The sequence below is a fragment of the Symphodus melops genome (assembly GCF_947650265.1).
Source record: "Symphodus melops genome assembly, chromosome: 9".
NCBI classification, from domain to species: Eukaryota; Metazoa; Chordata; class Actinopteri; order Labriformes; family Labridae; genus Symphodus; species Symphodus melops.
Genome location: NC_136699.1, coordinates 10,147,566 through 10,175,150, shown reverse-complemented (window position 1 = coordinate 10,175,150; position 27,585 = coordinate 10,147,566). Strand labels below are relative to the sequence as shown.

Below are 27,585 nucleotides of genomic sequence, written 5' to 3'. Positions count from 1 at the left end.
AATCCATAATCCTTTCCCAAAAACCTCACCGTAGAGCCGCCTACCACTCCCATGGCGTTCCCAGCCTGTGCCGGGCTGGGCCTGCTCTGATTTATGTGGCAGTCCTGTGTCATACTCTCAACCTGAAAAGGATTTGCTCTCCTATATTTACCAGGGTGGTCAGGGCAGCTCTCTGGAAACACAGAGAAGCCAGTATCCGGGCCTTTTCCCCAGACAGTCTTCTCACCCCTCTGTGCCAATAAGATGGACGTGTTGGACCTACCAGAATGAGACGAGGCTCCAGTGTTTCCATAGTGGTGTGTTTCTGCAGAGCAGAGGTGAGTCTGTGTGGGCGTGAGGGTGTGTTTTTGTGTGGGTACAGTTGCTGAGTTCATACCTGGAAGACATAGGCGTGTCATAGCTTGCAATATTGGTGGCACAGCCTGCACAAGTGACAAGAGGCCCCAAAGCCCTCTGATGTACAGAGACAGTTAGAACTGCAGTCTGTTTTAGTGTTAGAACTCCTTTTTCCTTGATCATTGTGCGTTTGCATGGTCATTTTCTGCTGCTGTTTTAAAAAGGAGATGATTTTTTGGAAGATCTTAAGCATGAAATTGTCCAATCTTCATCATTTCTTCTTCAAGTTCAAAAACAGTATTGGTAGCCCAAGCCAATAGCTACTGTGAAACACTCGATTAAAAATGCATTGATTTCTAGTGAATTATTCTGGCAAAGTTAAAAAGGGAGACCCTAATTGGTAGAACGATAACTAATTGATGACGTATGTGTGAATTGCAGATTTTCAAAGAGTTGAAAGACGTGAGAGAGAGCTGTCGCGTCCATCACAGTTTTTCCTCTGTGGTGCAAAAAGTACAGCTTGTGCTACTTACCAGTACAGCGTGACTAAAGATGCAGTAAGAGTTGCAAGCTGAACTCAGTAGGTGTGGGTAGGTGAGCTGTTGTGACTGGATCGTCGGTGGTCCCCTTTTGCCACTCTGCATCCACTCCTGTCAAGTAAACAAGCCAAGGTGACCTCTGGAAAGCTGGGTTTATACATCCTGGGGCTGGTTGTCTACGTAGTGTGGCGGTAGGAACAGCGGGTGGTTGACGCAGACTCTAAGGAAGGGATCAGCTCATCCTACCTTGTGTGTGTGTGTATGTGTGTGTGTGTGTGTGTGTGTGTGTGCGTGCGTGCGTGTGTGGGATGTGCCCCTATGCTACGTGCATGCACGTGGATGTGTCTTGCATGCATGTACATTAGTGTGACAGCCACGTGGTTAACACTAAACACTGTCTTGTATATCTGAGCAGGAAATGAAAGCGTCACTACTAAGAACATGCAGAGCAGGCGCCTGAAAGAAATCACATTTTCCACCTTGAATTTACATTTTAAAAGCATAAATTATAAAGATCTTGTTCCTGCAAAAATGTCTACAAATTGGCGTCGCAATTTTCTGACCATAATTTCCCAGAAATTCGGCACATCCTAAAAAAAAAAGACTATTCGACCCATGCAAATGCAGACAAAATGGCTGCTGTTGCTAAGCTAACTGGGAAGGAAGAAGATGGAGTTGATACTCTTTGAACGCCGTTTCAAAGGCAGCACCTTTGTTTTAAAGCGCAATCCACACAAAAATTGGGAATTTTTCATTCTTCCAGATCAATATAAGCAGAAAAATCTTCAGTTTGCTCGCTGTAGTACATTCTGTTTCAGCCGTATAGTTTATGTTGTATTTTAAAAGCGATCCTCTCCTCATCCCAGCTGCAGATTGACTTTAAAAATGATCAATTTTAATTGTTCTTCGCGTAAGACTGTTAACAATTTGGTGAAAACTTGTGTATTAAAATTACAGCGAAAAACTTCAACAGACTTTGTTGTAAGAATGTGTGATGACTGCGTAAATATTTTCAGCCAGATATGTGAGTTATGCGATGAGTCAAATGTGACAGCTTCATATGAAAGTCTGTTTGAGTCTTTACAGTTGAAAGGCCTCATAGTATGACACAAGGAAAGCCTTCACATTTTTTATCTTTTTTTCTCTCCCTATGCAGCAACTTTGGGAAATCATGTGAGAGAAAGATACGTCTGATAACTTTCTCTTTTTGTATACTCCCCCCCCCCCCCCCCCCCCCCCCCCCCCCCCCCCCCCCACACACACACACACACACACTGAAGTCAGATTTTAAAGTTTAGATTATAGAATGAGATCTGTTTTTATGGAGTTTAACAGTATATCTGTAATCATTAAAGTTGTTTTACTGACAGAGAGAAAAAAAAAGAGGCAAAGAAAATAAGAGCCTTTAAATGTAAAGAAATAATGAGCATTTTATCTTTTTATAAGCCCTTATTTTATCAATGTTATAATCAAGACAGGATTTAATTTCACTTTGACATTACAGCAGTTAGCTTAAATTAAACGACTGGGAGACACTACTTTCATTCATAAGAACGTGTGTACTGTTCTCAATTTCAGTACAGTTGACTAACTGATGTAAATACAAGACAAAAGCTTGGAGAAGAGTTGTAGATCTGTGCTGTGTGGACTTGTGAGTGTCCTGATAAGTAGGAGGGACTCTGCTGACAGTTCAATATCCTCTCGCCATGAACACAGCACAAACAGATGGTCTGTGTTCATTCTGCAAACTGAGAGAATAAGTTTCACAATTCAATCTTTTGCAAACATCTGATTCGGCTTACTTTTTGATGAAAAACTCTGCTTCTTATTTATCAGTGCATATCGTTTGAGTGTGATGAGAGCCTCTCGTTCCCGACGATGTCCCTTGAAGAAATAAAAAGACTTGAAATAAAAGAATCTTCTGCCACTTAGATGCCACCTTGAAACGGAGAGCTAATGAATTTCATTGTCTTTTGATGCTGTGCATGAAGTTTTGCAAATTGCAAAAACAATTGAAAGAATTTACAAAGAAACGTACAAACAGATGGCTTCTTCCACAAACAGCTAAATGAACACAAAGTGTGCATAATCACATCTCCATTGTTCTTTCACATTTCAGCGTTTGTCTGACATAAGCTGGAAAACTTGAACAGTGTTCCTATAACTTCTTTTCCCCCCCATCTGCTGAATTTGAATACAAACTTTAAATGTGCGTTTATACATTTCTTTTTCCCTGCAATGTATTATGTGTGTACACAAGGTCATGAACACTGAATGAAAATAGATTTTTATTTTTTTATACTCAACGACGCTTCAGCTCATTTAAGCTAATATTTCCTTTTTTTATTCACTATCGTTTTCAGTAGGAATATTTTCTTTTTCAAATTTGGACTGTACATCAGCTTATTGAAACGTTGATTTTGCATTGTAATGTATTTCCTAAATTAAAATAAAAACAGAGAAAACTCCTTTTAATTATCGCTTTCATGGGGAAATAATCTCAATCCAATCTATATTCAATAAAGGCATTTCTTAAATTCTGCATAAAAGTATTCTTTTTTTTAACTTAGAATAAGATAAAGGCAAACCCCCAAATCTGTTGAAATCACAATAAAAATATAAGTGTAATAACAACGTATTTGAATTCAATATCAAATTAATTTTAAAATCAACGGTTAAGGAGTTGCACATATTGGTAATATTTAGGAGATTAGCACTAAGACACATTTGACAATTTATTATGATACAGCGTTGTTTTTAAAATGTTTATGTTATTCATGAAAAAAACAATCTTATTTAAACAATATTCTCGTAAAAAAGCAAAAATGTGTGTATATGTAAGGTATATCCGTGCTTGTACGACAAAATATATTTGTGTATATGTCTATATTTTTTGTCTTTTGATAAACAACCAAATGTTTAGTATCGATCAGAATACCTGTAAAATAAAAAAAACAGATATGAGGAAGATGATGCTGTTGAGAGAGGGAGGACACCTGCCTATAACACACAGGCCTCTTCGTTTCATTTAGTAGAGTTTAATTGATCACTTGAAGGTTCTGGTCACATTTTTCATTAAACGTATCTTAAATGAGCTCGGCCATAATTCTAGTGTATGAAAGAAACATGTCGGAGTCACGCAAATGATGAGAAATAAATAGCTAGTAGCTTTTTATGGATGTTCTTCAAAGGCACTCTAATTTCACACCGCCAAATTAAAGCACCCTCATATTTCAGTTTGATGAGGGCTGTTTGGTCTTCAGCCTTTTTTCTTTAACTTAAGCATTAAATCTGAGTCGTGATATTTTAGAGAAAAATATTAAACATAAAAATATTTTGTAAATAAAAAAAGTGTTTGGAGATTGCTAGAAATGTAAAAAAAAAAGTGTTAAAAAGTGTATCCTACTTTTTCACTGGAATATTGATTGACATGTGTCTTTTCTGCACTTTTCAACAGTCCCATTCAAATCTGAAGACATGCAGTCATATCCAGGCTTCACCTGAGTCATGTTTGATATCTATCAATACTCTATTTTTGAGTGCTGATGTATATTTTGGATTAAAAATGTTTGATAACTTGTGTTACCTGTCCTTCCATCGCGTCACATCCCGACACTTGTCTGAGCTGAGTGCTCTCATGCCGCACTTTTTTTGTTCTGCAAATATCTGCTGCATGTCACTCAATAGTTACAAAGATGTCATACATGATATGTGACCTGTGCACATGTTTCTGCTGGAGCTGACACTTTTGGGAGACATGTTTGTTAACCAAGTTTGGAAGAGTGAGTGCATCTGACAAAGTGAGGGAAATTGAATAACCTTTCAACTCCAGATTCACTTTTTAAAAAAAAAACACATTATTGCAGCTAGCATTCCAGCGAGCTAAACTTTCAAGATGCAAAATGACTGGTAGAAACTGATCTGAATCTAAAAAAGCCTCAGAAAATATAACACAAAGTGCTTTTGTAGTATGTTAGTATTTTTCTTAAATTCTGAAATTCCAGAATTTAGATGAGTGCAGTACACTTGCAGTTAGAAGTACAATCTTTTTTCAGAAAAAAATGGGTCATCATTATATAACCAGGAAGTTTACTGCCAGAGTCCTGCAGCTTGTTCGTGGTGACATCTTAGTACTCGGTCAACAGGATCCTACCACTGTGCGTCCTTATTAGTGTGTACACAGTACTGCAATGGCACAGGCAGCCCGGCAGCAGCAGCAACAGCCTTGATCCCTGCTCGGTGCCCCACCTCAGACTAAGCCCTGGATTTGAAGGACAGGCAACTCTGGACAGAACAAGTGTGGCCAAAGCAAAGCGTAAGCAAAGCTTAAGAGCACAAGGCCACATTCCAGTTTATCTTTATTTCCTGGTCAACAAGAACACTTACTTTCTACTTCAGAAAAGGCATGTCACAGTTTATGCTTCATGTGCCATATTGATGGGTTTACCCAAGAAAAAGTTAAGGGCCAGGTTCAGTGAGCAGTAAAGTCAATCTTTGGACGATGGAAAAAATGAGTGTACAACATTCTGTTTCACCACAGAAAGGATCAAATATTCTCACATAGCAAACAGACTGTTATTACCTCAAAAACTGTTGGCTGAATTTTTGATTTTAAAAAGGAGTTTCCTTGCGGGGAGCACCAGGAGGTGCTGTAAAGCAGTTAGCCTTTGATAGCACAACACCAGCAAAAACAAACATGGCTGATGAGAGGGGCAGGGCCGACCTTAGGATATACTGCTTCAGATAGTTAATAAAACATTAGCCTTGTAGGAGCTTTTGGAGCCCAGAGCATCTTTATTAAAAATAAAAAATAAAAATCTCCCAGCGTGCTCTGCTACCTGGGGGCTGAGAGAGGAGCAGCACCCTGCTATGACCTCAGCTGAAAAATGATAACTCATGTTGAAAACTGCTGTAGTTAGCTTGGGAGCTAATACTCATTTAGCAGTACTTTGCACCCCACAATGCAGTCCAGTTATTACATTTACAGTAAGTCACAGCTTTGGTTAGTTCTTTTTTTTTTTCGTTTGTTTGAATCTCAGTTTTCAACTGATAATAAAATACCTATGTCTAAAACCTTCTTCACCTTTAAAAGATAAAAAGAATTGTATAGGGAGAAGATTGACTTAATCAGGATATCATTATTTGACAAATTAATAATGCAACCGAAAGAAAATCAATTTGAAGCTATTTTGAGTTTGCAGTTTTAGATGTCTCTGTTTGTTTTGTCACATTTTGTACCATCTGAAATCTACAATGTACAATTTTTCATTACCTAAATTGAAATGTTTGAACATTTTTAGACATATTGGTTGTAATTACTCTTTAAGCAGCTTGTGGTGGGTGTCCTGATGCTAGACTGGTTGAGCACCGCTCCCTTGAACGGTTTATAGAACATTTTTTGAATGAAGTATAGCAGTTCATTTCAATCTGAGATCAGTGAAAGTATCAAGTAATGTAACATGGAAGTACTCAAGTGAAGTATACAAGTGTCTCCATAGTGGTTCTTTTTTTGAACAACATTCAGAATTTGTGTTTGGCTATGATGTCCGTCACTCATTATGTAAATAATAATGGAAATGGCGGATTGGCATCATCGTCACTTCTACTTCCTCGGGTTTGGACTCTGGATTCCAACAAAGTGTTTCACAGTGTTTACATATATCATGGTAAAACTCAGTTTAGATTTTTTTTTTCAAGAATACTATACATTTAGAGGACAGGAGCAGCAAAACGGCTTTGTCAATATGTATGGTCCTTATAGCTAATTTAAGCAAGATTGTTCACAGCTCCAAGCAATCTCAGTATCTGCACATAATATCTGCGGTGAATTGATGGGTTTTGCCAGGGGAAGATTAGATTGATTGACAGCAGTTAAACAGAACTGACGGTTTGTTTCAGCGAGTCCCAGATTAGTTATTTCAGAGAGTGCTAAACTAAAAGACGAAGCGAGGCGACCTGGTCCTCCTTCGTCCTCATGTGAAGTGCTAAACCTCACCCTGACTTTGTAACGCTCAAGCTTGTGAGTCACAACTGTGAAGATATAATGTTATTTCAACCCAATCTGTCACCAAATGGAGTGAAAGAAAAAGCTTGCCAAGTGTACACGTCTAACATCACAACTTCTGAGACACACACAGACACATAGACACACACACACACACACACACACACACACACACACACACACACACACACACACACACACACATACACACACACACACACACACACACACACACACTTACACCATCTTATCCTCATGTCGTTACACTGGCAAAATCGCCAATTAACAAAAAGTGATTTTTCTTGAGCTGTCGCTATCAGAGGTCACAACACTATCGTATGACTAAATATCACACAATCATTTGAAATAATTAGTTTCCAGGTCATTTCAAATGGTAACGTGACAAAAAAAATTGAAATATTTCCTTGATGCGCTCACTTAAAGTAATGAATGAATTCTGAGAAACGAACATCACGGCACATCTCTTGGGTCCGAGTTGTTGCCTCGATGAGTGACCCATTTTGCCTCCGAAACACTCCAGAAACACTGCTAATTTTGACAGCTTAGTACCCAACCATTTACAAGTCTGCCACCTTCTGCAGCTTTATTCAATGGTGGCATGTTGGTGCCCAGGTGGTGCTGATGGTGCTGAAAAAGCGTGCTGCTACATTCCCAGAAAAGGATGGATGGATGGATGGATGGATGGATGGATGGATGTGGCCTCATTGAGCCATGTTTAGACATAAACTAGTTGGAATAACTTTTTCTTATTTGCAAACACAAACATATAGACCAGTGAGAGGAGGAATATCTGTATCCTGAATGTAATAAGAAGCAGTAAAACATTGTAGAAATACTCTGTTTATGAAAAGAAGCATTAAGTGGCAGCAGAGAAGCAGAAGGTTAAAGTGCACACTGCTCCTTGTCCTAAATGTATTTTAGAATTGTATCACATGTAATATAATGGATTGAATTGGACCTATGACTTGAATTTTGCTGTCCCTGTCCTTTTGTTGTACTAATTTGAATCGTGTTCACCAAATAGTAATTCTGTTTAATAGCTTCATTTAGAAATGCAATGATTTATTGATAAGTGACATAAAAGACAGTTCTCCAGCAAAGTTGCTTTTCTCAAAACAGAGAATTTCTTTTTTTCTTTTTTTTTTTATGCAACACATCAATTCCCTAACACGTGTATTTTAAACTTTTGGTCAGAGAAAATAAGCAATTTGAAACAACTTGTGTGCTCAGGAAGTGTGATGATCGGCATTTTGAGGCACTGTGTTTTTGTTTTATGGATTAATTTCTCAATTGAGTAACTAATGTAAGCAACAAACAGTTTTGAGATTACTAGAGTGGGTACAATATGGAATACGTCCATCTTAGATGAAGTGCAGACACGGGCACTGCACTTATATAGAGGCTTACAGTATATCTCATTAAACATTGCACTATGAAGTCCTTTTTATCAGTGTTAGTAAAGTACAGCTAACGTAATCTCTGTGTGTGTGTGTGTGTGTGTGTGTGTGTGTGTGTGTGTGTGTGCGTGTGTGTGTGTGTGTGTGTGTGTGTGTGTGTGTGTGTGTGTGTGAGGGGGGGTTTCACTCCTTAACACAAATATAGAGACTTGTATGTTTGGAAGCACGGTGGTGCAATAGGGCTGTTAACATATTCACCCTCTCCAAAGACCCTTTTTTCCAGCAGAAATGTCATGCTCTTTACTCTATAATGAACAGTTTCTTCCGAGGGAAAAGTCACAGAACAGTTTTTGTCTCTTTGCATGAAGCAATCCAGGCAAGTCTATAATCTTAAATAACTGAAACTATTCTGGGAAAGTGAGCCCTAAAAGCTGCTTTGTGGGTTCGACGTTGCCCTTGTGAAGGTCAAAGGACTCTGTTGAATTATTCCCTGTCAGTTTTTTTTTTCTTTTAAATCAGCAGGTTTGGGGTATAATAGAGTGGACTAACCCAAGAACGCTAAGGATATATCATTCAGGCTTGTGAATTCAAACTGCTGAGGAAGCACTATTGGCAACCTCAGGCCACTCTAAGAACCAAATCAACATGGATGCTGGGCTTGAAAGAATAATAATAATCTAAAAGAAAAAAATATATATTGGCAAAATGGAACTGGCACAGAATGCGGGGCGTGCACGTGGCACCAGGCTCCTCTATAAAGACATCTGCTGATTACTCAGTTAAGGGAGGCCTGGTTGAGAGGAGCCTGGCAGGGAAACGTGTAAAGAGATTGGGACCACACGAAGACTGCTGAAAGAACACAGCTCTCAGAGCCTCACAGGCAGTCACTGTGAGCATGAAGCCATAAAGACATGAAGCGGAAAGTTTTACACAACAACAGAACCTGGGCTGCCTAGGGTGGCAGAATAATATCAGGCCCCCAAAATCCAGTCGAGGTCTTTCGCTTTTTGTCACGCGTTCACACCAAGTATCAAACATAGACTGGAAAGAATTATTTTTATTTTTTTTACTGAAGTGTGAGCAGGGAAGAAAATACTACTTCAGTTTGGAACATGCTCTGTACATAGGTTACATGTGCTGCCTTTAACTTTGTGAGACTGAAGCCAGTTGGTGTCTGTCTCAGCTGACAGTGACACGCCTGCAGACAGGTCTGCTTGCATGATGCTGTCTGTGCTCCGTGTGACAAAGACCTGCTTCAGGTGGCCCATGTGCTGAAGTGTGGACTCACCCCCCAAGGGAGACGGAGTCACAACACAGCACCCTGAGCCTTCTGCCTCGCAGGGCCAGATCTTTGGACTTTGACGACGCCCCCACAGCCTTCTGTTACTCTCCTTTTAGATTCTATTTTGAATCAGTATTGCAGCTTCCACGTATGTGATGCTAGTTTGCGACGCAGTCAGGCAGTTTTGCATCTTCAAAGTTGACTTTGAATTAGAAGCAACATAAAATCTAAACATGCATGGCATTGGAAGCAGTGTCATTTCCAAGCAAACCGTTGTAGCTTATTTACACAGAGGCATTCAAGATTAACTGAGTTTCAAGAGAATGTTATTATCAAACCATTTTGGTTGATTAATCCAGCAGTTATGGCTGAAACTGTTTTTCGTGACATATTCAAAAGACTTAACTGGTTAATCAAACACAGGCTCAAAAACCGACGTACAGATCCTGAGAAGAAACAGACGGACTGGAGAGTCAACTATCTGTTCTTTCATCTTTTTTCTTTCATCACATGTCTCTAAATTTTGGCTGGAACAACCTTTCCTCAGTGGGTTTCAGGTACTTTTGTTTGAGGCAAGATGGAGCTCATTACGATAGAGCCCAGTGTTATTTTGAGAGATGGCAATCTGAAACTGCTTTTTAAATTTGGTACTTGGCAAATGTAAGTTGTTTTTTTATCTTGAGATAACCAGATAATTATAGTGTTATTGTCTCTTAATTGAAGCTTATCTCAAAATTACCCCTAACTTCAACACAATCCACACTGAGCTTGTGTTTCATCAGGACATCTGAGGGCATCTGGTTCTACCTCGGCCTGTCCATATGCATCCCTCTGATCGTGTTTAGCCAATGCATCCTGCGTGTGTTTTCTCCAAGCCTCCTCTCTTCTCCTGACCTGTAACCCTCGCTCTCTCTTTTTTGCTTTGTTGTGCAGGTCAGAGTCCATACACCCGCGACCATGAAGCTGCATGGCCACGGCTTGGTATGCAGATACACAGACGCAGGTAAGTCTGGTCCAGGTGCACCCTGCAGTGACGCTGACCTATTCAGAATCACCTCACAGCTCTCAGGTCAGGCTCAGGGCCCAGCAGGCTTCCAGCACAGGTCACAGAGGGCCTCAACATCCCCGAGATGAGACTGGAGACTGGCATGAAGAGTAGTGTTTGATGTGGCCCTGAACTGGGCTCTGTTACCATGTTACTATGGCTTTAATTAGCTCCAGCAGCTGCTACTTCCTGGTTGGCAAACTCCACTGTCTCTGTAATCTCTTACAGGTGACTGTCAGTTGCATGTCAATGTTTTTTAAGTCAGGCTCTAGAGCTTTAGAATGCTACACCACACCATACAAAGCTAATTAACTGAAAAGTGACTGTAGACTGGATTTGAATGAAGAAAAAGAAAGGCCGTAGGTGCGATAATGACCACAGCATGTTTCCAAATATGTTATGCAAATGTCTCTCCAAGTGCCAATCCCCTGCCCATTGTTTGTTACAAGTTGCACGTCTGTTTCCTGAGGATGCAATCATGATAAAGAGACAGCAAAGTTCTCCTGGTGACAGTAAAAGTGCCACTCTGCATTCTTTATCTGGAGTTACAGTGTGCACAAAGACATCTTAACCACTGGAAATTGCCCTCTGAGGGCTGACAGCTAGAAATTGATCTCAGATTAGATGAGCGCACCTCGTTCCTGGCTCCCCTTTGTCACTCCCAAGTTGGTGGATCTTTCCTTAAAACTGTGCCTGAGATGAAAAAAGGGAGACTTCACAGCTGGCTATGGCATACTAATACCCTGAACTCATTAAATTAATGGGGGCCAGATTCCCTTCACTGAATGTACACTGATGCCCTTTGAGTTTGCCGGGGCTAGAGGCTGTGCAGCACTTTGAAAGCCCTGACCGGCATATTGAACGTGTTTTAATAGAAGCCTTTTGAGACTCCTGGTAGGATGCACACTAACTCTTTGCCTTTAAGTTCCCGCACCTCTCCGTGTGATCTTGCCAGATAGCCACCCTATCCTCCGATTCAGGCCCGGAGAGGGGGGGGGAGGGGGGATGGTACGCGTTAAATGAGGCCAGAGGTGTCCATAACGTAGCAGAGGCCATTCTTTCCTGGAGACGCGGTGCTGAGCGGGCTTTGATGTGGAAAGGTGCTTGGCGTAGGACTGAAACAGAAGGCTTACAAACCAACATTAGCGGGATTCCCTTCAGGGAGGAGAGTCTGCCCTCACGTTGGACAGTCATCCATTGAGTTGTTGATTTAATTACTACATTCTGCTTTTACCTAGACACTGAGGCTGCACACAAAAAAAAGGATTCAGTTCCACATGTGGCCATTATGAAAGTCATTTTATGCGAAGACAAATCTCCCCATTATAAAGCCGAGCCTTTTAAAGGAGCATCCAGTGGAGACGTTTTCATAGCCAAAGGTAGCAACAGCAGAACTTCAAGGTTTAAAGGGTAAAGAAAAGAAATTGTTTTTAATAGCAATATATTGAATAACTCTCAATATAATGGGAGAAATAGAATATTAATATAACAATTTTGCATATTTGCCCGACAGCAAAAAGATGAAGTGATAAGAAAAGAAAGCTGGTGAATTTGCATGACAAAAAAAGGCCCCTTAAGAGAACTAATACATCCTCCTTATGGTTATCAGAACCACAAGTACCAGATGTTAAGATAGTATAAAGTTATCCTCAATGAAATTAAGAACAATTAAGTGAATCTTTTTTTTTTTAGCTTGAGTGATTTTTTTTTTATTGATGTAAGAGTTTGATAGTTCAGCTGAAATGCCATTATGATGAAATGATAATCTTCCTTTCAGTTCTGCTCTGTCATCTTGACTACATGCTCTTGAACGCCACAGAAAAAAAACATGGCTGACATGATGGGATTATACACAGTCAGGAGTGAGGTAGCAGGGCTCATCCTTTTAAACGCAGTAGAAATATGACAAGTGGCTGACATCTACAGGACCATACTGACAGGAAGATGCCAAAAGACGAGGCTCTAGCTGTTGAATAAAGTGAATAAACAGAAATCCAGGAGAGCTAAAAATGGCTGACTCAGGTGCACAGCAGAGGAGGCATCACATCTCTCCACTGCAACTCTCTCTCTCCATCGTAGCCTTTGCGTGTGACAAATCAGCACAATATGCCTCTTACAGAAACTCATGTCGGGCAATCATTCGATTTTTTATGGCTAGCTTTTGACAGTAATGATTTCATAGCCTTTGATTTTAAGCTTGATCACCATGGCTGCAACATGGCTGGATATCGCTCCTCATTAGCCATTCCATACGCAGAGAGCAATGCGCTGCTGTTAGCGGCACGTACTTACATGCCTCCCACTCGAAAGCGTGCCGGTAATTTATTCTCCTTCCCCACGATCATCATCATCATCCTGATGCAACTCACACAGTGACAGGAATCCATCTCTGTGCTACCTGGCAACAAAGTGGGAGGAGGGGTGAAGGGGGAGGAAGGGAGGATCACATTTTGTGATCACAGAGGAGAGAGGACGGTTACCAGGCAGGTTTAGAACATCTACCGCGAGGAACATCGTGCGACGTTACATAGGAGCGAGAAGGTAAAAACAAATTTGAGACAGAATCCAAAATAAACCATCTTTTTATCCTTGCCAAAAGTTTTTTTTTCTGAGTCCAGCTTAAGCCCTTCAAAGTTAAGGAGTATATAGAGGGTATGATTCATTTGGCAGCTCATATTGTCCAGCTTAAAAAAAAAAAAAAAAAAACTAAAGCTAGCCAGAGACACACTGTGGGTTGTTTTCAGCTTCAGAGAAGAGAAAGAATTTGGCTTCAGCTTATAGGCCGCCCATCCCCAATCCAGAGATGGGCTCCTTTTTCATCTTATCGCGGTTTTAGCGCGTTGGTGTGGTGACTATGTGCTTCACAGGTGGGAGTCTGCCTCTGTCAAATAAGCCAGTTCACTAAGGACGGGATTTGCCGCTGTTATTTTTCTATTAGGCAAGAATTATGCTAAGCCCTCAGAGGCCATCTTTGTGTTGCTATGGCAGCCCATATTTCCTACCGGGTTGAGACCTTGAATGACTACAGTGCAAAGCCAAGTAGCCCCCAAACCCCCTTTGAGGATTAGAACCAGGGTCTCATAGTTATGCTAAACACCTCTGATATGATTGAACCTTGAATAGTTGAATGACAAAGTTTATTGAGATTGCCTCTCTTTTCATCTGATTATTGTCATTTGATTATTCCCAATCACTTGGCATGGCTTCAAATGCAGCCTTTCAAATGGCTTTTGTTTAGGACAACACAGGAGCTTTTTTTCTTTCCATGTCCACAAACCTCATATCTTTGACTATTGTATTAGTGGAAAAAAGACAACATGATTCATGATGGCAGAAATTGGACAGAAAGGCATTCATGTCAGACTAAAATACAGTAAAATGCTATACTATAGAGGGCAGTGTTGCAGCGATTGATTATTTTACTTTATATCTGATGATTTCAGTCCATATATTCGTTGTTAAAGCCTTTTGACATTTGTTTATTAATGCTCAGTAAATGTTAAACTTTCAATTAAACTTTTTTTTTTCACAAACACCTTTCATTCAAAATCACACAAACAAAGTGTCACTTTTGAGCACCTTGCAGCACCCTATTTTTGCAGACTTCAATGATTTTTTGATCATCAGAATTTTGTCAATTAATTGTCCATCAACATGATCAATCAGGAAGTCTTTTGAGCACTAACTGTGGTCAAATCCTTGTGTTCACTATAAACACAACATCAAATGGGGCTCCTTTTAAGTAGATAATCATGCAGATGTCCCTGAAAACCTTTATGTACGACATTGCAGATGTTTTGGAGGTCGTGAATTTTCCTCCTATGCTTTTCAGATACACTTAAACTTAACAAACAATTTTTGCTCATGAAGCACTCCCACAAAAGTGCAGGTCAAAGTTCTTTGCAGCCAAATCAATACAAATACTTTTCCCCTCTTTGGATTTTTGTCATAATGTAGAAATGTGGAGCAGGCATGAAAGCCTGAGCACCATTTGCAGACATGTATAGACAGCCACTCAAAGCTGACACTGAGATGAGGCTTTGAGAGAACAAGATTGACACTATTGTGGTCACAAAGCACAACAGGAAACTACTTTGAAGAGGAAAGCGCTTTGAGTATCGGATTTCACTCTCCAAACAGTGGCCGAAGACGAGCCAGAGTATTAGACGTGTTGAATTGATGAACATTAGACAACAAAAAAACAGACGTGCAAGATAAATGCCACTTCTGGGAGGAGGTCCACAACAGGAATGTGGGAAGGTCAGAACTGCCTCGAAACCAGACGTAAATACAATTTTTTTTCGTTTTTTTCTGATCTGGAATTTGCTGTAGACTCTCTCCTACTTCTGAATCTTGGGAGGTTTCAGGCGTGTGATGCAAAGCTGAAGTTGACAATATATCCTATTGAAATATACTTCTTTTTTTACCTCATGAAATAAAGTGCTGCTATCAGAGCCATGTCTTTTTGGCAGTTTGGGAATTGATCAGTCTCAATCCCAAGTTGCATCCTTGTCAGCTGGCAGGTCTGCAGGAGATGACACATTTTACTGACAGTGCCTTGTCAATGATTGAGCTTGAGTGAAATCCCCAGCTCTCTGCCAGAGTCATATCTATCATCTTATTTTTGTCAAATTCGTCACAGAAATCTCTCAGTGTAATTGGTCTTTGAAGTCCCTGTAAGACAAAGCCTGCTAATCTTAGTGTGTGTGTGTGTGTGTGTGTGTGTGTGTGTGTGTGTATGTGTGTGTGTGTGTGTGTGTGTGTGTGTGTGTGAGTGTGTTTGAACAGCACTTGCCATAGACTACTTCTCTTCTCCTTCTTTGAGCCTGCAAAGTTTGAAAAACACGACAGTCACATTTAAGGTGCTCTGATGTCACACAGTCTTTCTGGCTTAAAAAAAAAAGTTCACTGATATGAGGTTGGGTCTGCTTTGATGTGGGGGTCTCTAGTGATGCGATTTTAGCATGCTATCTGCCTCTGCTGTTCTCTGTCACCCACTCCTGCAAAGACTGACATGGGAGCTGCCAGAGCAGAGACTCAGCCTCTTTTTATTCCTGGTGACTACAAATTAAAGATACGAGGGAAGGTAAAGTAAGGCAGCACCATGACAAGCAGATTAAAAAAAAAAAATCTGCAAGCACTTAAATATAGAATTGAACTGTGATCTGTCCTAATTTTTGTTTAAAAGAAGAAAAATTTAGTGCATTTGGGACCTGTAGGTTAAATACTAAGAGCCTTTTTTTTCTTCAAATAGCAGGAAAACAAAGAACTCGCTGTCATTCTAATGCATTTGCCGGCTCATTTGCATGAACTAGCACACCTGCTCTTTAAGAACCCCCTGGAAAGTTTATTTCTCACTCATTTGCGTTCAGAATCGTCCCCCATGTACAACTTACAATTTATTTCCTGCTCATTATGCAACATGGTGGTTGCGAGATGTTGGAGTTGCTGTCCTGCGAGAGGGGAAAACGCTCGGTGATAGAGATCTGCTAATCTCGTTTTATGCTTATAACGGCGCGAGGAGATCCTCCGCCCCCCTGCCACGCGCTCGACGCTCACCTGAAGGAGCCACCGGAGCTCCTCAGGATCCTCCTCCGTCTGCGTGTCCTGACAATTGGGATTTAGCAAGGATTAGAGCGGAATATTTCAATTTAGCCCCGGAATGTACCTCACTGCATGTGCCAAAGTAATTACCTATCCCCTGCTGAAAAAATGCAATTATTGAAACTGTAAAACACACATGTAGAGAATGGAGGTTATAATAACGTATAAGACGAATAAACACAGATCAAATCCAGAATTTTAATAAAAGTGATTTTTTAAAAAAACGTCGCAGCACCTAGACAGAGGTCATGGTTTATTGTCATAATGGATAGTCAAAGGGTGATTTCATTCAAATAAATAGAAGCTACTTTTTGTGTTTAACTAAATTATTATGACTACGGAAAGGAGAACATTAAAAATAGTATATAGACAACTGCAATCTATGTTCCGAAAACTGAGTTTTATGGAGTAGCCTAGGCTAATAGATTATTTTATTTTTTTTAAATAGATTTTTTTGTTGTTGTTTTGGGGGGGCGAGGTTTAATGACAGAGAGAAGAAATCTGAAACGTTTCTCTTCAATATCTATCGGTAACTGTTGAATGGTATTCTTTTTGCAGGGGTCACATATCACTAAAGTCTTGAATCTGTCAAAATATGTAACGCACGTTGTGTTGACACCAAGAGAGGATACATTTTATTATGTAGCCTAATAAACATTCACAATAAATCTATATCTGACTCTGTGAAAACAGGAGACTGGAGGTGGATACAGACTAAGCAGTATGGTGATTGTTGTGGGAGAAGAAAATAAAAAAAGGCCGACAATGTTCTTTGAAAGTTATAAGCTACCATGGAACTACGAGGGTTGTAAGAGTTGCATTTTTGTTAAAAGTAGTCTAATAAATTCAACTTAATAAAAGTGAACATTTTAATAGATTCAGTTTTTACCCAAAACATCGCCCTGTTTGAGTCTGCATGATCAATTAGTTCATGTACCTGCTGGTTTAAAAATAATCGTCCTCCACTGTTCTGCGTGGCTGTGTGGTGCGTTCAGGTGCTGTATGAAGAGTCCTCTAATTAACCTGTTTAGTAAAATTGCCGGAGCACTAGTGGCCATGCTGAGTTATTCGTTTGGGTCACTTATTTTGTTACTATTTACCAATCTTTTTCAGCTAGATGAAAATCTAAAATTAAAATGTATTGTTCAGAAGTGGAGACTATGAGACCGTTAGTAAAGATGGTGCTCTCTTGCACTCTTTTCCTCTGAAATAACCTTTACGTCAGCGTCACATCATCTATTTTGTTCTATTTTAAACCGATGCTCATTCACTTCTTCTCTTCATTCTTAAATCAACCTCTACTCAATCTAAGATGCAAGGAAGACGAGACAGAGGCCCTGTGTGGGTATATCCCATGTAAACAGGGCCCTGTGCATTGTGTAAAGGAGGGGGATTAGAACTCGATTAGTCCCTGCTTTTGTTGCATACGGTGTGTACACACGGACACTGATTCAGCTCTCCCAAAGCCAGTTTGGCCCTCACATCGTTAAGGAAGTCTTAAACTCAAACCTGCAGCCGCAGATCAACTAAAGGAGGTAGACTCTTTCACGTAACACGGCATTCATCCGTTTGTTAGATCGGCTTTCGGTGGCCCAAATGGGAACAAACATTGACTCTAGTCTTAGACCCCATAGAATACCTACTCAAAAAGATCAAAATCAATGGAAGTAGGCAGCACTTAGTTCTTTACTTTTACCTACTCCCGTGTTTGTATAAGGAACTACCATGTGAAAAAGACATTGGAAGTAATTGAAGACGCCATAAAGATTGATCTGAGTGACATGAAATTAATCAGGAAATTTGTGCACAACACATTGCCCCACCGCCGCGTGTGCACGTTGCAGTGCACGCTCGCTGTATTTCGGGGTAACAATTGTACTTTTTTTCTCTATTAATTCCAGTATTTGAACAAATGAAGTCAAATCATTTTAATGGCTGTTTAATGAGCTGCGGCTAACGAGAAGGTCCTCAGAACACGTCTGATCTTTTTATCTCTCATCCTGACACGATGTCCGGATCAGAGCAGGATGGACTCCTGTCCCTTACCGCGTCAGGTGCGCCTCTGAGGGGTTGCCTTTGGTTTACTTACAATTTTCATTTTGTCAAAACTTTGCAGAATGGGGTTCTATCTTTTATCCACGTCTTTCTAGAATAAAATAAAACAAACTTTAGTCATTCCGTTCGAGTTTTTATAGCTTTCAACGAAACGATTTTTTTTTTTTTTTAGAAAAAAGAGGAAACTTCATTAAGTCGGACACCAATTACACGTAATATCGAACTGATCAAACATCAGGAACCTTTGATCAGGAAAATGACTAAAAATGTTGATTTGAATAAACAACTTCAATGCGGATTAATTTTGAGAAACGGAGTGACCAAAGCAAGGCAGGAGGCCTGCAGGCCCTCACTGTCAGAGTGATGTGTGTGTTTTTTTCTTTTTCATTATTCATCCACCTGTAGCACCCACGCTGCTGATGCATTTAGTCTTTACTTCCGCTGAAAAGAACAAATAGAAAACGTTTCCATTTCTTGTAAGTCGTTTGGATCCTGTTTTGTTTGTAGAGTAATAAAAAGAGATCCAAATCTGTGTAATTTTATTAAAACCGATCGGTTTCTGTTATCCCGACTGAAGTTAAGCGTATCTGCTATATAGAATAAACAAAGGTTATTAACGTGTATTCAGACACTTAATTATTATTTTTTAATCCGCTAGATAGTTATGCTTTTTGTTTTCGCTCATTAAAACTGGTACATTCAAAACACAGTGATGATGCCTAAAACATCAAAGCTTCAACCAAATTGCAAATGTCAAAAGTAGATTTAGAAAAAAACCTTTCTCGTTCCAAATAATTGTCCACTTTTCGTTCTTGACCATATATTAAAGACATCATTATTTAATACACTTGACTTTGTCTCACTCATATTGTCGTTATATAAATAGCGTATGTCTCAACGACGAGAAACGCGCGCTGACTGACTTTGATCCGACTTTTAAAAAGGAGTTCAGAAGATGATATCTTTTTCAAAGGGGAGAACATTTTGTCACAGTTTCTTTAATTTTATTTAACATTTTTTGTTCTTTTTACAAGAAAGACATGCAACACATATCAGGAGTATTGTCACACCATTAAGGTTTGAACAAAGTGAAGGTCTAATCAGCTCCAGCAGACACATACAAGCTACATTCTGTAGGGCCGGTCTTATTTATTCTGTCTGAAAAACCTCCTCATGCAAAGTTTTGATCAGAGTAGAGGGACTGAACAAAAAACTGTATTTACTTCATTAAGAAAAAAATAACCATATATCTGTATCCAGGAAATTCTCTATTGTTGTTATCAAGCACTTATCCTTAGCCTACTTTTAATGTGCACAGATGGTTATAAACAGTAATTCTCCCTATCTTTACATGTGGTATGAGATTTTAATTATACAACACTTCCTCTTTGTTTAGTTAGAGGCAGGATGTCTCATTGTCTGGTCCTCTGAGATATACACACTCCTGTCCAACAATCTGGGGAAATCATAGAGTATCAGAAACTACTTCAAACACGGTATGAGTCACTGAGACAAACAAAAAAGGTGCAAAATACTGTAAGTATTTAAAGTGGAAACATTTTTATTCCCATCGGGGTCCTTTAAAGATGCGTAGGAGAATATGACCAACAAAATAAAGCAACATCTGACAGGAAAGATCAATAGTCCAAAAGTGAAGGTAAGAGATAGTTCATTGATAGTTCCACAGGCTACAAAGTAGGAGCAACTTACAGAGGGAAAAAGAACAAAAAATATATATACATGATACTCAAGAGACACTTTGGATTCAAGTGATGACAGGGGATGATTTCCAACTTTTCACAGGTTTCAGGTCACATACTGGACTATTTTAGTACATTACATGACTTTTTGTCATTTACAGACAATGTGTTTTAATGAATTAGTCTGCTGATAGATATTTTTACATGTCTAATTTTACAGTATTCATTTTCTGTGGAGTCAATTGTGCCTAAGTGTGTGTGTGTCCAGGAATGTGTGCGCTCAACATAGTTGTCTTTTTGTCTGTGCCTCCATGTGTCCATGTGCCAACGCTTGTGTGTGCCCATATGTGGGTGTGTGAGTGCTCCACTGTTACTTTTTGCTTGCGTGTGTGTGCCCATGTGTGTTGTATGCAGCCTATTAGTGGAGTTTAACCCCTGTGTTCAGGGAGTCACATCCCCTCAACACACCAGTCTCCATTCTTGCAACAGCAGCACGTTAACATTTTACTCTCCTCCCTCCCCACCCACCCCCTTCACTTTTGTCCTAAGAGGGCAATTAAGGAAACAAACGTTTTCCCCAAGATAAGCTGGCTGCCAGCTTTGCATACTAATGTAATGCCAAGTGGTTACAAATAGTGAGTGCTCTAATTACCAGCACTGTTTTCAATCAGAAATTGCTCAATTTCCCAGGATGAGGTCTCCATGGCTGGAGAAAAAAAAGCACAACCTGACAGAGGCAGGAGGCAATCATCCCTGCGTCGAGTGTGACTGATTTTTATGTGTGTGTGTGCTTGTGTGTGCACAAGTGTTCGTGCAAATAAGCTCATCTGCCCCTGTGTGTGCAGACCTGGGTACCACCCTCTCCATCATTGCTGCCCTTGACAAGTCATGAAATGGATCCTGTCAGCCTCTACAGCATTTAGCACCACAATTATCCCCTTTTCACAGCCAGGCTACATTAATGTAAACCACACCAGGCTGTGGTTGCCACTCAGTGATGATCACAATGTGGTGCACCTTCTCTGGGCGCACAAATTGATGCAATTGTGTTTCTTTGTGATCATCAGTGCAAATCACGGCCTGCCTCTTTATTAAGCAATTTTGTCTGGGGAAAATTAAAAGGATGGTTCCTCTCTCTTAAAGCGACATAATGTAGCTGACATCAAACAAAAAACAGAGATATTTGAGAGCTCATCAACCTCGCGGGGAGGGGTTTACTATCCTGAGAGGAATGGTTATGGTCATGAACAGTGACAAGGACTCACTCCCTGTGTGTGAGACAGACTCACTCCATAGGATGTGCACACAGGACCCATCCGTTGGCCTTAGCTGACCTTTAGCTCTGACAGTGGCTAATGGAGGGCTGGCCCTGGATCAATGCACCGAGAGACCTGGCTCCCCATCTCTGCCCTTTCACCACGGCCAGGAAGAAGGGAGGGATACTGCCAGAAGCCACGCCGCGGATCCATCGACCCCGCCGCTCTCCTATCCTTCGGGTGACAGCTGCAGTGCCAACGAGCATTGGGACGCCACGCTGCCCTGCCATGTAGGAAGGACAGCCAGCAACTCCATCTCTGTGATGGCGGGAGGGAAAGTCAATGATGAGCTGTGGCTAAATACATGCTCTTCTCTAGAGCCAGAGACAACACAAACAATAGTTCACATATTATAAGTCTGGAGGGTCGTAATATAGATCAGGCTGGCTCAACAATTAATATTTCCCAAAAAATGAAACCAAGAAAATTTTACACAAAGAAATTTCCCAATGCTCTGTAGTAAGCATACAATCGAAGCCATCTTCCTGTCTGTTCAGGACTACGGAGATGTGATTTATAGACATACTTCCATCCTAAAATCCTTTGACTCAGTTTATCAGTCTGCCATCAGATGTATTCCTTGTGACTGCTTGTCTACTCATCGTTGTATCCTGTATCATAAACTTGGTCGGAATCATTAACAATGATACATGACAGACACTGGCTGCTATTTATCAAACTCACTGAAGTGACTGGCCAATGCGAGAAGTGCCACGAGTACACATTAAAACCGGGAAAACCTCCTCTACCTATTGTGCTGTAGACATCTGGAACAGGTTACAACACACTGTTTGTTTTTCTCTTTTTGTTTTGACTCTCGATGTCCATTGAAAGGGAGGAAATGCCTTCTATAATATCTCCAGATTAAAGAGAAGTTGAATAAATGAATGAGTGACAGATGCAAGTAAACAACCGCATCGAGCTATAAAAACCTCGTCACAAACTTGGTGGAAATAGCAATTCGTCAAAGTCAAGCTTTATTTTTAAAGGTATATCGCTTTAGTTTGACCAAAAGTTGGAAACTCCTATAACCTATGTCATTGGAAAGTTAAAGTTGGTCAATATATCCAGACTCCCACTCAATCCACATCAATACAAGAACTTGTGTTTGCAATGGAATTTGTCGTTCACTTAAAACCTTACCTTGGGGAATATATTTCCTCTGGCAAGCACCATGTTTCTAAGATGTGCCTGATGTTGTGCTTGTAACCCAGATGGCGCACCACTGTATACCTTTTTATCAGAGCAGCCTTTAGTCAGAAGACAATGCTTGCATAATCACACAAAACAGTATTTATTGTACACTTCAATAGCATAGACTTCGATTCAAACATAAAAAAACAACGGCGGATAAAAAAAGTCATTCCATATGGGAAGAGAAGAGAGGAAGACATCCGAGAGGCTTAGCACAGATTGTTCTTTTTATTATCATTAACAGTAATGTGATTCTGAAGCCCCTTGTGACCCCCGCACAGCAGCACCTCATCTCAGCAGTCATTCATTAGAACAAACAGAAGGCAGGCAGAGAGACAGCGCGAAAAGAGACGTGGGGAGAGAGCAGAGTGTAAAATAAATGAGATTGTTCTTATTACACAAACCAGTTTTCAGATGATAAAAAAAGACACATCAGAAATTCAAAGGATATCTGAGAGTACGGCATTTGGAGATGGAGATGTCATGGGAGGCCCATGATCCAGTTGTTGGGTCTTGTGCTATGTGTGTAATCACAGTTACACTTACTGTCCACTTTGGATTGTGAGGCCTGCAGGGAGCCGTGAAAAATGAGTCTGAGAAATGTGTGTGTGTGTGTGTGTGTGTGTGTGTGTGCATGTGTGTGGACTGAGATTGGGCTTCAGTGTTTCTGTGCACTGATGCGGGCTGTGGTGAAACTAATCAAAAAGCCTCTTATGTCCTCTTCCTCTGATATAAATGGATTGTACAGTCTTTCCCTGATGATTTGGTGCAGTGTTTACTGAATAAGATTTTTTACACTGGAGTCACAGTAAAGGCTACCTCTCTCAATTAAGCCCCCCTGGCTGCTTTTCCTATGAGAGTAGGCATTTCTCCACGTCCTCCCCCTGTTGTTTCTTATCTCTCCAGGCATGTAAAGGTCCAAATAACCCACCTCCATACATGCTAATGTGGATTGTACACATATGTGTGGATGAAATGTAGCAGGGTTGGGCGCAGAGTGGTCAGGGGCTCTGTTTGGGCTGGGGCAACAGAGGATGAAGAGGAGATGTGGGGGGTTGGTGTGGGGGGGGGGGTTGAAGTGAGCCGTGTGGATCCTTGGAGTGGTGTGACAGACTCCCCAGCCTCCTGGTAGGATTTGTTGGAATGTGAGAGAGGAGGATTTTAGCACCAGGCGAGCCACGCCAGAGTGCTGCAGACTTCATGCCATCTGTCTCAGCCTCCATCCTCTCTTTGCCAAACTCGTCAGACCTTTATTTCCTCTCCCTCCAGCTCCTTCTCATCCCTGTTCACAAGAGGAGCGGACATACTGAGATCTGCTAATGTATTGGAGGGGGGAAAAATGGCTGGGCTTAATAGACGGATTCGAAAAATCCTCGATTGATTAACATGTATTCTTGGAGCTGATTGTCCGACAGCCCTCATGGAGATAAAATGTGTGTTCGATAGCCCTGCCATTTGTTACTTGACCAACAGGAGAGCGAGCGAGCGAGCGAGAGAGAGAGAGAGAGAGAGAGAGAGAGAGAGAGAGATTTTCATACCATAGCAGCTCTATCAATTTTTAATAAAAAGCCAAAAAGTTCATTGAACTTTATGCATTTTTACAACAAAAGTCCATAAAAGTAATGGCTTGTTAGAATTAGAAAAATGGTTGCTTTGTGTTGAAGTTATTTTCACATTTTTTTATGTATGAATCAACCAATCCACTTGATACCTGTCGGTAACTTTGCCCCCCCCCCTCCAAAAAAAATAAAAAAATAACCCAAATTGCCCCCATGTTGAGCAATATGCACCTTTAAGCAATGACTGAATCAAAAGAAGGATTTAAAATCAAATGTGAGAGGCTGTGTGTTGTTTGGACGGATTTGATCTCTCACCAAATCTCCCTGTGTGAGTGCCAAGCGAGAAGGCAGAAGGTAGATCGCAGGGTGGAGCTGTACCGGCTCCATGTCCTTAACCTGTTCCCAGAAGGGCATCTGAGATTGAAGGGAGAGAAACGGAAATGTACCCTCTGTCCGAAAAAAAAAAAAAAAAAAAGCACCGGCTGGCAGGAAGTGGGCAGGAGGTCTTTGAAGCTGACGCCCTACGGCCTCTGCGATCGATCAGGTCTTAGGTTGTAAGGAGGGGAGCCAGGTGCCCCAAGAGAACCTGCAGACCACGCAGATCTATAATGGGAAGAGGAGGAGAACTAAGTCAACTGGGGCCCGGCACCACTGCTCCGTCATGGCTCAAACAGCCAGAGTCAACTGGCTGCATCCTAACAAGCAGGCGGACACTGACAACAGTCTGTTGTAACGGCAAGATGGACAGGCACGTTCGTCACATGAGAACTTTGCAGAATGCCGCCAAATCTGTGTCGACAACATTGCATAATGTGTATGAGAACATATACAAGCAATTATGGCATGTGTGACTAATTACATGCAGCTCTTACAGAATACAGCCACAGATTGCGTTAAAAGACTTGAGAGACTTCCGCAGAAGTTGTGGGCTGAAAATAAAATGCAACAACAGAAAACAAGAGTCAGTGATGTTATTTAACAGTTAGAGGAATGCAACATCAAAAAGGAACACAAACACCACACACAAGCCGAAAATTAAATCAGCAGATGTGATCGTGGGGAGCTGATAAATGCTAAAATGCCAACATTACTTTACAAATTACTGAAAAGGAAAATAAAAATCTGAAAATACTGAACAGCCAACAGCTTTGGGATGCCTGTAACAAAGCACTCAGTAATGAAGCTGAAATAATCAGAGAAATCTGTATCATAAGTGGTCTTGTGTGTCTGTGAATCAGGCTTACAAGACAGGGACTGTGTTCAGCTGGAATGGCTCAATGAGTTTGCAGGGATTTTTGTATTTTGTCCAGATTTGGAGGTGGTGAGTGCAATCAGTGTCTTAGCGCTCTTCCCTCTGTATTTGTAGGATGTTTGCTGCACACATCATGCAAGCAATAACACACACACACACACACACACACACACACACACACACACATGCACGTTCACTTAAATGCACAAACAGAAACTCTAATCCTGACCCCCTCCCTCTCTTCTCCCTCACTCCGCTTCCCTCCTCGGGCATGGAAATGAAAGCTCGGCGCTCAGAATGTATGGCTGGAAGAAATGAAGACGTGTCTGATTTCCACGTCAGCCAATGATGATGCAGCGCCCCTCACTCTCTGCCCTCTGATAGGTCTTTGTCGCTCTCTTCATCTCAGAGCCCCCCATGTCATTCTCTCTAATCCTCCCCCTCCCCATCCCAAACACAAACAGACCAATCCTGAGACATGGCTCAGGGGCTGGGGGAGGGATGAAGGAGCTGAGGCATGGCAAGGAGTGAGGGATGTAGTTCAGGAGGAGAGAAAAAGGAGCACCAGAAGCTGATGTTTGGTGTGAGAGGGAGCCTGTGTGTTGTTATTAATAAAGCATTAAAAAAAAGTGAGCACATCAAAGCATACAGGGGCTATGCTATCATACATGAAAGTGATGCACTATGGCTTAATGTTTCCTAAGGCATGTTATGGTGACGTTGCTTTGATTTGAAATGCATTGTGTGGAAAATGGATTCATAGGAGTGGGGAGAGAAAGCCTGGTGTGGGAGCAGACCATAATTTAAAACCTGACCTCATAGACTCTTCAAAGTCTCACTGTGCTCAGTGTGAATATCTAGGATTTATGTGTGTGTGAGAGAGAGAGAGAGAGAGAGACTTAAACTACAGATGCAAACACCAAACACATACACATGCAGGACATGGATGTCACCTGTGAAAATGTAAAATGAGCAATCACTGTCACACACAATTAAAAACGTGTCATCTCACATTTTGATCATTAGCAATGATTGGAACTAATTTTCACTTTTTTTTTTTTTTTTTTTCCAGTGCGGCACCTGATTATTCAGCACTCGGTCCTTCTTCAGTGAAGGCCTGCGGGAAGTGAGACATCTTCCTCATCATTCCCCTGTGGCCAGGTAATTATACTAATCTACCTTCCTCCTGTGCTGGAGCTCCTGTGCCACACTGGCTCAGACCACCTCTGTGGCTTCATTATCAGAGGAGGGACTCACTAATGGCTCCACGGCCTCACTGTGCAGGCTGCTGGCAGAGAAAACAGGGGGAAAGCAGAAGAAGAAGAGGAAGACGGAGGAGGAGGAGAAAAAGGAGAGAGGGAAAAAGGGAGAGAAATTAGACGCTAAAGAGTCTGCCCTGAAGGTTAACATCTCAATCATGAGCGACAATAATCGTGTGTCCAACAGCTTTGGCTCTGTTAAAGTCATCATTCAAAGGCAGATGAGGCTCCAGAGCAACATGGTGTCAAAGTGGAAGTCAGAAGATCAACATGAATGATCTCCTTAGGGCGAAATGACCATGAAGTGTGTTTGTGTGTTTGAGGTAACATGGTCGCCATGTCCTCGTGTGCGTCCCTTACACACCCCCACCTTGCACGTTTGAAACACTTATAACCTCACAACATACAGACGGACTGGGGGTGGGAATTCTGTTTTTTTTTTTTCCCCGACAAATGACACCCTGACAGTTGGAAAAAATGTTGGGGTCCCTGAACAGATTTCTCAGTTACAAAAATAAAATGTGTTGGAGTAGACAAAGACAGACATTTTTACATTCTTCTTTTGAACCCCAATGAGAGCAGTGACAAATGCCACCCCACCCCCTCTCCGTCTGTGCCATGATTGTTTTTTTCTCTCGAGAAATGTCATATACTTAAGAGGTGATAATTCTATATGGCACAAACAGACACTGGCTTCTTCCAAGTGTACATAGCATATAGGCTGACACAGATTGAGATGGTGCAACATGTCTTTGCGTCACTCTAAATAGCCATGAGGGCTTCACTCATACTTTATGTACTCAGAGAGTCGATGGAAAACTTTTTTTTCCGAAACAGATGAGGAACTCAAACGCAATGCTCTCGAAGTAAAAATGAATAATATATAGATATTAAGACGTTAAATATACTGCAGTGTAAGTGATGTGTGAAATATATAGTTTCTGTGTAGGTGTAACAGCCTACAAGCGGGAAAACTACATCAATAAACAGCTACTGAACCCCCTGAGAGCTGGTGTTAACAT

At 41.0% G+C, this 27,585-nt stretch overlaps 2 long non-coding RNA genes across 3 annotated transcripts in view; one reads left to right on the top strand and one right to left on the bottom strand.

Annotated features, from left to right (window-relative positions):
* LOC306829314 lies at positions 1-26,655 on the top strand. The gene is made up of 3 exons (XR_013779854.1): positions 1-317; positions 10,513-10,582; positions 26,377-26,655. It is a non-coding gene; the product is annotated as an uncharacterized lncRNA (long non-coding RNA).
* LOC306829313 overlaps positions 22,381-27,585 on the bottom strand; it is an 82,202-nt gene continuing 76,997 nt past the window's right edge. The window contains exons 4-5 of one of the 2 annotated variants that reach the window (XR_013779852.1): positions 26,385-26,592; positions 22,381-24,655 (exon numbers count right to left, since the gene is read on the bottom strand). This is a non-coding gene — a long non-coding RNA (uncharacterized lncRNA). The remainder of the gene's footprint in view (positions 24,656-26,384; positions 26,593-27,585) is intronic. The other variant, XR_013779853.1, reaches the window with a different exon arrangement.